This window comes from Vulpes lagopus, chromosome 15 (genome assembly GCF_018345385.1).
Source record: "Vulpes lagopus strain Blue_001 chromosome 15, ASM1834538v1, whole genome shotgun sequence".
In the NCBI taxonomy this organism is placed as follows: domain Eukaryota; kingdom Metazoa; phylum Chordata; class Mammalia; order Carnivora; family Canidae; genus Vulpes; species Vulpes lagopus.
The window spans coordinates 16,149,075-16,162,288 of NC_054838.1; positions in this window are offsets into that span (position 1 = coordinate 16,149,075).

Here is a 13,214-nt window from a genome sequence, read left to right on the forward strand (position 1 = left end):
TGATTTAGCAGTTGCATGTAACACCCAGTGCTCACCACACCACATGCCTTTCTTAATGCCTATCACCAAATTACCCCATCCTCCACCCTCCTCGCCTCCATCAACCCCCAGTGTCTTTCCTATAGTTAACAGTCTCTCATGTTTTTCTCCCTTTCTGATGACTTCCCATGCAGCTTGTACTACATGGCTTACAAATATTTGTTTTTCAACAACCAAAATTGTCCCTCTTACTTTTGCAAAAAAACAGATTACTTCAATATTGCATTAAAGTAATGCACTGAAGTTATGTGTTATATACCTTTCCTGCATATATATATATATATATATATATATATATATATATATAATCACAGGTCTACTTAAGTGCTAAAGATAGGATTCAATCCCAGGTCAGAATAACTACAGAGCTCATACTTCTTTCCCTAAACCACCACACTTCTTTTGCAAATGACAATATAGAGATGTCAACTATTCCACTATGTAAGTTTGAAATCAGTCACTTGCCAAAAACAACAATGGTAAAATAAGAAAAACTCAGGAATCCCAACCCAACTTCAGGAAATTTTTCTTAAATCCATTTCACTAACAAGGAAAAAGGGGAACACTAAAAACCTTTGAGAACTGTACCCTCATTGATGCAGACACCAACCTCAGCAAAGCCTAAGACTTAACTGCCCCAGCTTATACACTCAGAAAATGTAAGGCCCACAAAAATCCAAGATAAGCTTCTCAAAATTCTTAATTCACAAAGTTAAAAAAATGAAGGATTAATCACTAAAACATAGTGATTAAATAGGACAAAATAGGATCAAATGTCATAGATAGCTAGAAGTAGAGCTTGGTCTAGAGGTCTCCTTCTTCCTAGTCAAATTCTCTTTTATTCTCCATTAAACATAGAGAAATTGGAAGAACATGAGGTATGACTCCAGTTCAGACCTACAGTCCAGCCTACCAAAGCCAGTCTTCAAACAAGGCAAGCAGACAGTCATCTAATTATGTTTCTAGGTGGTACACAGGATCTCCCTGCCCAGAAATGCCTCCTCTTCATGCCAACCTCCCTGGCTCAAATAGTATACATCTACCCCCTTGTAAAACTATCTGCTTTTTATAAAAAACAGGCCAACTATCAATATAAATATGCTGATGTGGTTCCAGTAAAAACAAACTTATTTCTAAGGATATAAAGCTAGAGTAAAGAAGATGACTTGAGGCCCAGCGTATGTTTGTACATAGTGGGAGTTTATAAATGCCCATTGGCTTGAATAGGATTGAATCATGTTGATTTCCCGAGCAAAGAATCCAATATGTTACTGCCCTTCTCCAGACTTTTAGCTAGTGCCCAAAGCAAAATCAATTGCTCCAGGAAAAAGCAGGTTTCTAAGGACAATAATAATAATAATATACAAGTAAAAAGAATCAGAATGTTTTTTCATGTTTAGGACCTAGGGAGCTGTACTGAAGCAAACAAAGAAACAAAAGCAAAAAACTCCCAGAGAACCTGATCCGGCTGGTCCCAGGATCAGTAAATGGGAATTGCTGAACTACAGAAAAGAGGGATTAAAGGAAGTAAGACAAAGCATACCAGTGTGAAATGATAAGGGCTTGGACTATGGCAATGAAGATAGAGGACAGAAAATGGATTCCAAATATATTTCTGAGACTAAAATCAGAAATACTGGCTAATTGATGAGATATTAAAGTAACACAAAAATGACAGTGGAATTTTCAATTTGGGCAACTACATGAATGGTTATTTCACTAGCAAAGTTAGAATATGAGGAAAAAGGAACCATATTTGAGATAGAAAATGAGCTTGGCCTGAGTATGTTATTTCTGGTATGGAAACAGAAAATCTTGATGGAAGTATCTAAATAATAGGTAAATTTTTAGATACAGGAGAAAGCAGGACTAAAGGATTTTTTAAAGCCATTAACATGCAAGTGTCTTGGAAGGGAATAAGGAGAAATTAGTTTGGAGGTGAAAAATGAAAAATATCCAATAGTGGACAGTGAAAACAGTGGCAAGACAAATATTAACATGCAAACTTTACTCCTCTAATTGCCAGTCTAATTTTCCCCGTGTCTCCCCCTCAAAAAAGGAATGGTTTACTTTGCTGGAGAGAGTCAAAATCAACCTTAGGAATGAGGAGGCAAGAATAAAAGGGAAATGGGGAAAGAAAGAATCACAGGGGGCTAGGTGTCGAGAGAGATTTGGGGGATTTATGGAAGGAGATGCCCCACAGTACATGGGGGCTATGATGGAAGTAGATAGGATTGGAAGGAAATTCTTACAAACTTTTCTGTGGCATATGTATGATCATAGTTTTTGAGAAATTTTATTTTTTTATTTTTTTAAGATTTTATTTATTTATTCAAGAGAGAGAGAGAGGCAGAGACAGAGGCAGAGGGAAAAGCAGGCTCCATGCAGGGAGCCTGATGTGGGACTCAATCCTGGGACTCCAGGATCACACCCTGGGCTGAAGGCAGGCACTAAGCCGCTGAGCCACCCAGAGATCCCCAAGATAAATTTTTTAAAAAGGATTATTGTGAAGTTAACTTTGTTTGTTGTGCTATGTTTCTTTCATTTCAGCACCACTCCAAGCCTGAATCATGGAGACCTATGCTTAATAAAGAATAAAGAATTATTAGACTTGATAATATAGTAAGAAAGTATGGTTTCTGGAATACTATCATTACATTAAAAAAAATACAGTCCCTAGAGTAGTATCACTCAGGGAACATGAATTAAGGGACATAAGAGTTTGAATGTGACATTAGATATTAACTGGAATGGAATGAACTCAATTTACTTTGACTTCTCCTTGCTATTTCCCAAACCTAAGCTCAAGCTCTTATCACTTTTCTTCTATTTCGTTGCTCTGTTTCCAGTCTCAGCAACCTCTCTGTCATATCTTGAGTCCAACCCCTTACACTACATATATGAATTTTCTCAGATACAGAGCTTATTATGCCACTCCTTGGACCTTTGGGGACCCTTCATTTTTTTTCCAGAAGCAAATCCAAACACATTACTATTCTAAGTGGATATGGTAGGTTGGCATTCAGCAACCATTAAGTGTGTGCCTTCCTAAACCATAGAGGATGAAAAATTAAAACTGCCTTTCCCAGATTGTCTACAGCTGGACTTCCAGAATCAAAAGGGTCTACAAATTAATGCACATCCACATGAGTAAGAAGGCAAAAAAGGAGGAGAGACCAACTTTATGCTACTTCAGCTACTGATACAGGCAAGTATGATCATGGAGATACTGGGCTTTCTGGCAGCAAAGCTCCAGAAGCTAGCCTAGCTTCATGGATGTTGAGAAGCAATTATAGTCATAGCAGTGATCAGACTTAGTTTTAAACACTTCTAATCATCTTATAAGTACCTAATTCCCCATATTAAACTTTTTCTGTTTAAAATATGTGGAGAGGGGGATGCCTGGGTGGCTCACCGGTTGAGCGTCTGCCTTCGGCTCAGGGCATGATCCTGGGATCCGGGATTGAGTCCCGCATCGGGCTCCCTGCATGGAGCCTGCTTCTCCTTCTGCCTATGTCTCTGCCTCTCTCTCTTTCTGTCTCTCATTAATAAATAAAATCTTCTTAAAAATAAATAAAATAAAATATGTAGAGAGGTTTCTGTTTCTCTTGAAGGGAACCCTGACTGATTGATACAAATGACATTAAAAACATTTTACGGGATGCCTGGGTGGCTCAGTGGTTGAGCGTCAGCCTTCAGCTCAGGGTGTGATCCTGGAGACCCAGGATCAAGTCCCACATCAGGTCCCCAGCATGGAGAACTCCTTCTCCCTCTGCCTGTGTCTCTGCCTCTCTCTCTCTCACTCTCTCATGAATAAATAAATAAAATATTTTTTAAAAAACCATTTTACAATTTGGCCTCCAATCCTCACCTCAAACGTTGAGTCATTCTTATAAAGATACTTCATGCTATAACCACACAGGATCATTTGCCATTCCAGAATTTAATCTATTCTTTCCTCTCTCATCTTTGCAAGTGCTGTTCCTTTTGTTTTCATTGCCCTTGCTCCACTTCCTAATTTATTAGTTATCTATTGCTACATAACAAAGTACCCCAAAACTTAATAGCTTATAACAACATTTATTATCTTGTGTTGTTGTGGGTCAGAAACTGGGTCCTCTGCTTCAGAGCTCTCACAGAGTTGCAATCAGAGCATTGGTCAGGGCTATATTCATCTCAAGGCTCTATTAGAAAGGAATCAACTCCAGGTTCATTCATACTGTTGTTGGCAAGATTTAGCTCTTTGTTTGCTTTTGGCCAAAGTTTGCCTTCAGTACTTTTCCATGTGTAACTCTCCATTGGGGAAGCTCAGAAAATGGCAATTTGCTTCATCAGAGCAAGCAAGAGAAAAAGCCAAAGATAGATGGTGATAGCAGGATGAAAATCATAATCTTTTAGATCTAATCTTGGATGTGACATTCTATTACTTTTGCTATTATTCTATTCATTATAAGTATCACTATGTCCAGACCATACTTAAGGGGAGGGGATTTGCAAAAGCATAAATACCAGAACTCAGGGATTACTGGGAGCCATTTTAGAAGGCTGCCTCCCATCACATTAATGAATCTTTCTCATTCCTTCTCTTTGCAATTTGATTATATAATGCTACATTATCACTGGTTGTATATATACATTATTTTTTTTATCTTTAGTACTTGTGTAGCACATGCTAAGCTAGCACATACTTAGCTGGCTCTCAGTAAATGTTTTTTTTTAATTTTTTAAAAAATTTTATTTATTTATGATAGTCACAGAGAGAGGGAGAGAGAGAGAGGCAGAGACACAGGCAGAGGGAGAAGCAAGCTCCATGCACCGGGAACCCTATGTGGGATTCGATCCTGGGTCTCCGGGACCGCGCCCTGGGCCAAAGGCAGGCGCCAAACGGTTGCGCCACCCAGGGATCCCCAGTAAATGTTGTTGAATGAATGAATGTACATATTCTTTGGGATTTCATGAGTTGTAAGTCTTACCTTTATCCAGGTATTTATACTAAGTGTTAAGATCATTCACATAGGGCCAACTGTTCTGTCTGCCTAAATATTGTTCATATTGATGTCTTTTAGTATAGAATGCAATTGTAAACAAACCATAAGAATGCAGAAAGGTTATTGTATTTGAACTTTACTCTCTGAGTTGGCTATTGACTCACCATTGGGAGCAATCTCATTAATATTCATTTTAACAAGGAAACTGCAATGTGTTTTGAACCATGGTCAAGTCAAGAAATTGAAGTCCCTCAACAACCACAAAGCCAATAAATATTCACAAAAAAATTGGTTTCTTGATGTTTATTTTAGTCTTTGAAGTCTAGGATAGTTTCCTGGCAATCTGGAATTCTGCATACTAAATACTACCGTTTTCTAGAAGCTAGATCCCTTTTGAAACATTTCCAGACTTTATTATTTACTACTCCAATTGTGTTGTTATTTTCTCTTTTTTAAAGATTTTATTTATTTATTCATGAGAGACACACAGAGAGAGAGAGGCAGAGACATAGGCAGGAGAAGCAGGCTCCCTCAGGGGAGCCTGATGCGGGACTTGATCCCAGGACCCCAGGTCACAACCTGAGCCAAAGGCAGATGCTCAACCACTGAGCCACCCAGGTGCCCCATGTGTTGTTATTTTCTTTGGATTTAGTCTTCAGCTAAGTTGAAGACATTCTTTGTGATCAAAAAAAGAAAAAAACAGTTAAGACTAAAATCCTTATGAATATGAAAAGACCTAATAGAATACTCCATGTACATATTCTTTTATCTGTGACGATTATCATTTCATCGAAAGTCAACATCATAAATAATCATAGTAATAGCAAATAATAATAGCAAACTACATAAGACTACTATACCATAACCAAAAATATCTTAAAAGCATATTATGTTAATCTCCCTTAGTAGGTTTTTGAAAAGAATCTACTAAAAAGCAGTAAGAGAAAATAAGACAGTTACATACAAGGGAAAACCCCTATAAGGCTATCTGGGATATTAAGATAGCAGAATAGTTAATGTCTATTTTTCAGGACAAACTTTGAAGGCCAGAGGGAGTAGCAAAATATATTCAAAGGGTTGAAAGGGGAAAATCTGCAGCCAAGAATACTCTATCCAACAAGGTATCAGTCAGAATAGAAGGAGAAATAAACACTTCCCCAGACAAAGAAAATCTAAAGGAGTGCAAGACCATTAAATCAGCCCCATAGGAAATATCAAAGGGAACTCTGAGTGGAAAGGAAAGACCATAAGTGAGAGTATGAAAAGTAAAAAATATAAAAGCAGTAAAAATAAGTATTTCTGTAAAAATCAGACAAGGGATTCCTAGAATAAAAATGATGTGAATATGATACCATATACCTAAAACATGGAGAGGAGTAAAGAATACACAACTGATAAATTATTGAACACTACATCTGAAACTAATGATGTACTCTATGTTGGCTAATTGAATTTAAATTTTAAAAAAAGAATGGGTTCAAACTTAAGCAACCATCAACTCAATATAGACTGCTATATGCAGATGCTTTATACAAACCAAATGGTAACCACACATCAGAAACCAGTAATAAACATGCAAAAAATAAAAAGAAACAAATCCAAATATATCACTGAAGAAAGCCAAGAAACCATAAAAGAGAGCAAGAGAATAAAGGGTCATAAAATCTAGAAAAACAACCACAAAACAAGTTACAAAATGGCACTAAATACATATCTATCAATAATTACTTTGAATGTTTAAATGGACTAAATGCTCCTATCAAAAGACATAAGGGTATCCGAGTGGATAAAAAAACAAGACCCATCTGCCTACAAGAGATTCATTTTAGACCTAAAGACATCTACAAATTGAAAGTGAGAGGATGGAGAAACATTTATCATGCAAATGGATGTCAAAAGAAAGCCAGAGTAACAATACTTATATTGAATAAAGTAAACTTTAAAACAAAACTGTTGGGATGCTTGGGTGGCTCAGTCAGTTGAGCATCTGACTCCTGATTTTGGCTGAGGTCATGATCTTAGGGTCGTATGATGGGGCCTCGTGTTGGGCTCTGCACTGGGCATGGAGCCTGCCTAAGATTCTCTCTCTTCTTTCTCCCTTTCCTAATGCTCCTCCCCAACATAAATAAATAAATAACTGTAACAAGAGACAAGGAAAGAAACTACATATAATAATAAATGGGACAATCCAATAGGAAAATTTAACAATTTTAAATATTTATGTATCCAACATGGGAGCACACAAACACATAAAGCAGTTAATAACAAACATAAAGAAACTAATTAATAGCAACACAATAATAGTAGGGGATTTTAACACCCCACTTACATAAATGGATAGATCATCCAAACAGAAAATCATCAAGAAAATAGTGCCTTTGAATAACACTCTGGACCAGATGGATTTAACAGATATATTTAGAACATGCTATCCTAAAACAGGAAAACACACATTCTTTTCAAGTGTATATGGAACATTCTCCAGAACAGATCACATATTAGGCCACAAAACGAGTCTCAACAAATTAAAAAAGACTAAAGTCATACCATGCATCTTTTTTTACCTTAATACTATGAAACTAGATATCAACAAGAAAAATTATGGAAAAAAGCACAAATACATGGAGGTTAAATAACATGCTATGTATTAAAGGATGAATTGGTCAACCAAGAAATCCAAAAAGAAAGAAAAAGTTACATGCAGACAAATGAAAGTGAAAACACAATGGCCTAAAATCTTTGGGATGCAGCAAAAGCAGTTCAAAGAGGGAAGTTTATATATAGGCCTATTTTAAGAAACAAGAAAAATCTCAAACAACTTAGCCCTATACCTAAAAGAGCTAGAATAAGAAGAATAAACAAAACCCCAAACCAACAGAAGGAAGGAAATATTAAAGACTAGAGCAGAAATAAAGTATATAGAAACTAAAAAAAAAATAATAATAGAATATCAATGAAACCCAGAGCTAGTTCTTTAAAAAGATCAACAAAACTAATAAACTGCTAGCCAGAGTCATAAAAAAAGAGAAAGAAAGAGAGAGGACCAAGGGCACCGGGGTGGATCAGAAGTTGAGCATTTGCCTTTGGGTCCGGTCCTGATCCCAGGGTCCTGGGATCAAGTTCTGTATCAGCTCCCCTAAGAGAGCCTGCTTTTCTCCCTCTGCCTACGTCTCTGCCTCTCTGTGTGTGTCTCTCATGAATGAATAAATAAAATCTTTAAAGAGAGAGAGAGAAAGAGGACTCAAATAAAATCAAAAATGAAAGAGGAGAAATAACAACTGACACCACAGAAATACAAAGAATTATAAAATTCTTTTATAATTTTTTAATTATAAAATTTGCCCACTTTGCCAACAAAGTGGACAAACTAGAAGAAATGGATAAATTCCTAGAAACATATAACCTACAAAACTGATGCAGGAAGAAATAGAAAATTTGAATGGATCAAATACCATCAATGAAATTTAATCAGTAATCATAAAACCCCTAACAAGCAAAAGTCCAAGACCAGACAGCTTCATAGGCAAATTCTACAACACATTTAAAGAAGAGTTAATATCTATTCTTCTGTATTCCAAAAAATAGAAGAGGAAAGAAAACTTCCAAATTCATTCTATAAGGCCAACATTACACTGAAACCAAAACCAGATAAAGACATAATCAAAAAAAAAGAACTACAGGCCAATATCTCAGATGAATATAGATGCAAAAATTCTCAACAAAACATTAGCAAACAAAATCCAACAATACATTAACAAAATCATCCACCATAATAAGGTGAGATTTATTACTGGGATGCAAAGGTGGTTCAATATCCACAAATCAGGGATTCCTGGGTGGCTCAGCTGGTTAAGTATCTGACTCTTATTTTGGCTCAGATCATGATCTCAGGATTGTAAGATCAAGCCCCATGTCCACACCTAGTGAGAAGCCTGCTTAAGAACCTCTCTCTCCCTCTCCCTCTGCCGTCCCCAACTCCCTCTCTAAATATATATATTTATAAATATATATGTACATGTCTACAGATGTTTATATTTGCATATACATTTGTAAATCAACAAACATGACACATCCCAATAAGAGAAAGGATGCAAACCACACGATCATTTCAACAGATGCAAAAAAAAAAAAGCATTTAACAAAGTATAACACCCATTCATCATAAAACCCTCAACAAGGTGGATTAACAAACCTCATTATAATAAAGGCCTTATATGTAAACCCATAGCTCACATCATATGCAATGGGGAAAAACTGAGAACTTTTCCTATAAGGACAGGAACAAGAAAGGATGTCCTCTCACCACTCTCATTCAACATAGTACTAGAAGTTCTAGCCACACCAATCAGATAAGAAAAAGAAATAAAAGGCATCCAAATTAGTAAGGAAGAAGTAAAACTTTCACTATTTGCAGACGACATGATACTATATAGAGAGAGCCTTAAAGACTCCACCAGAAAACTAACAGAACTGATAAGTGAATTCAGTAAAGTCACAAGATACAAAATCAATGTACAGAAATCTGTTGCATTCCTATACACTAATAATGAAGCAGCAGAGAGTGAAATTAAGAACATAATCCCAGGGATCCCTGGGTAGCTCAGTGGTTTAGCTCCTGCCTTTGGCCCAGGGCGTGATCCTGGAGTCCCGGGATGGAGTCCCACGTCGGGCTCCCTGCATGGAGCCTGCTTCTCCCTCTGCCTGTGTCTCTGCCTCTCTCTCTCTCTCTCTCCCTATGTCTATCATGAATAAATAAATAAATCTTTAAAAAAAAAAAAAGAACATAATCCCACTTACAATTTCACCAAAACCAATAAAATATCTATGGATAAACTTAACCAAGGAGGTGAAAGACTACCCTGAAAACTATAAAACATTGATGAAATTTAAGATGACACAAAGAAGTGGAAAGACATTCCATGCTCATGGATTGGAAGAACAAATATTGTTAAAATGTCTCTACTGCCCAAAGGAATCTACACATTTAATGTGACCCCTATCAAAATATCAACAGCTTTTTTCACAGAATTAGAACAAACAATCCTAAAATTTATATGGAACAAAAAAGACCCCGAACAGCCAAAGCAATCTTGAAAAAGAAAAAACAAAACCAAAAGTATCATAATTCCAGGCTTCAAGTTATATTACAAAGCTGTAGTAATCAAAACAGTATGGTACCGGCATAAAAATAGACACACAGATCGATGGAGCAGAATAGAAAACCCAGAAATAAACCCACAATTGTATGGTCAACTAATATTCGACAAACAAGGAATGATTATACAATGAGAAAAGACAGCCTCTTCAACAAAATAGTGTTAGGAAAACTGGACAGCTACATATAAAGCATGAAACTGGACCACTTTCTTGCACCATACACAAAAATAAATGCAAAATTGATTAAAGACCTAAATGTGAGACCTGCAACCATAAAATCCTTGAAGAGAACACAGGCAATAATTTTGCTGACATCAGCCATAGCTACATTTTTCTAGATATGTCTCCTGAGGCAAGGGAAATAAAAGCAAAAATCAACTATTAGGGCAGCCCGGGTGACTCAGTGGTTTAGCTCCACCTTCAGCCCAGGGTGTGATCCTAGGGACCTGGAATCGAGTCCCACATCGGGCTCCTCTGCCTGTGTCTCTGCCTCTCTCTCTGTATCTCTCGCGAATAAATAAATAAAATCTTTTTTTTAAAAAAGTCAACTATTAGCACTACACCAGAATAAAGTCTGCAGAGTGAAGGAAATAATAAAACTAAAAGGCAAGCTACTGACTGGGAGAAGATATTTGCAAATGACCTATCCAGTAAACAGTAGCCAAAATATATAAAGAACTTATACAACTCAACACCAAAAAAACAATTAATCCAATTTAAAAATGAGCAGAAGACATGAACAGATATTTTTCTGAAAAAGACCAACAGACGCATAAAAAGATGCTCAACATCACTCATCATCAGGAAAATGCAAATCAAAACTGCAGTGAGATATCACCTCACACTTGTCAGAATGGTTAAAGTCAAAAACACAAGAAATAACAAGTGTTGGTGAGGATGTGGAGAAAAAGGACGCTTTGTGTACTGTTGGGATGCAACTGATTCATCTAGTGTTTAAAACCGTATGGAGTTTCCTCAAAAAGTAAAAAATATCCAGTAATCACACAACTGGGTATTTACTCAAAAATACAAAAACACTAATTCAAGGGATACGTGCACCATCCCTATTTTTTGTAGCATTATTTACAATAGCCAAATTATGGAAGCACCCCAAGTTCCAACAAGAGATGAATGGATAAAAAAGATGTGATGTATATATATTCCCATATATATATAGGAATATTATTCAGCCATAAAAAAGAATGAAGTCTTGCCATTTACAACATGGTTGAATCTAGAAGGTACAATGCTAAGCGAAATAAGCCAGAGAAAGATAAATACGACAGGATTTCACCTATATGTTGAATTTAAGAAACAAAACAAATAAGCAAAGGAAGAGAGAGAGAGAGAAACCAAGAAACAGATTCTTTAACTATAGAAAACAAACCAATGGTCAACAGAGGGGAGCTGGGTGGGAGGATGGGTGGGATAGGTGATGAGGATTAAAGAGTACACTTATCATGATGAGCATTGAGCAATGTATAGAATTGTTGAATCACTATATTGTATACCTGACACTAATATAACACTGTACATTTACTATACTAGAATTAAAAATTTAAACTTAATAAAAAACAAAAACAGAAAATAATCTATTAAAGATATACTATCAAGTGGAAAAACAACAGAAATTTCTGTGGTATAGGTAGGGTTAAGAGATGTCTAAATCCAACTAGATCAAGCATGGAAAATACATCTGGGTTGTAAATCTAGAAAGGAGGACAGCAGAAGGTGTATGCCATTAGTAGACAAAAGAGACAATGTGAACTTACCATGGATATTGACTGATCTGTCGAGGCAAAACTGATCCCAATTTGGACTAAAACATGGTTTTGCCTGTGGTGGATCTTGCCCTGTTGCTGACACCCCAATGCAGGTAAGTCAAAGTATTAAGATGCACAATCAAATAACACTTAAAGAACGCTGGGTGCCCTACATCTGCACAGGGGAAAAAGTCATGTGATGCCAACCAGAGCTGTGGAACAATTCAATCTTTAATATAAGCAAGAGAATATTCCCATCCTTGCTCCCACTTCTATATGTCCCCTTTCTAATACCACCCCACCACGGGAAAAGGAGGTACTAACCCAACTGGTAACAGCCAAGATCTCTACTGGTGGGTGGAACTATTCTGCTTTAAAGCTCATTACCTATTCCTAGCACTCAATGGATGCTTTCTGTCTCAGATCCTGGCAGGGCCTGGTTCCTAGAGGCAAGCAGGACATTCAAACATGCTCACAAGCAAGTATGGTCACCTTATATATGGCATTAAGTTTTTCCCACTGCTCTTGCCCTAATTACACTCCAATGAGTACAATTAGGTCTTCTACTAGATGCACTGACCACTTCTACTTGTTTCTTTCCCATGACGCATGATGACGATTTCCTCTAGCTATCAGGTACCATGGCCTCTACTCAAGACCTGCTTCTTCTATATTCTCTGGGAACTGCCACACTCACAAGGTACCACTGACTATGCAAAATTCTTCTGCTGCTTCTCTGGTTATGTTCTAGAATGTATCTACCAAGGAACAATGCTATCCTCTAGATGATGACTTGTCTACTAGAGACTGCTGCCTTTTCCTTCAGTTACCAGAAAATTCTTCAAGCACTGCCATCTCTGCCAGGTATTACTGTAGTTGTTATTGCCTGACACTAGTGCTGATGCACTGGAATCCTTAAATTCCCAAAGTTAAGAAATGTGTCCAGATAGGCTTGTGAGATTTAGCAAAACAAATACCAGAAAATCCAATTTCAGAAAATTCAGAAAATCCAAATTCAGAAATCTGAATTTCAGTCAATAACAAATAATATTTTATTGTAAGTATATCCCATATATGTGTGTGAAGTAATATTTTGTGCATACATGCCAAAAATTATTGTTTACCTGAAATTCAAATTTAACTGGGTGTCATGTATTTTATCTACCAATCCTAGTGGATGATAAGAGAATTAGTACTTCTCATTCCATTTGTGCTTAACTCTATTAGAAATGGACCAGAGGGCAGCCCCGGTGGCTCAGTGGTTTAG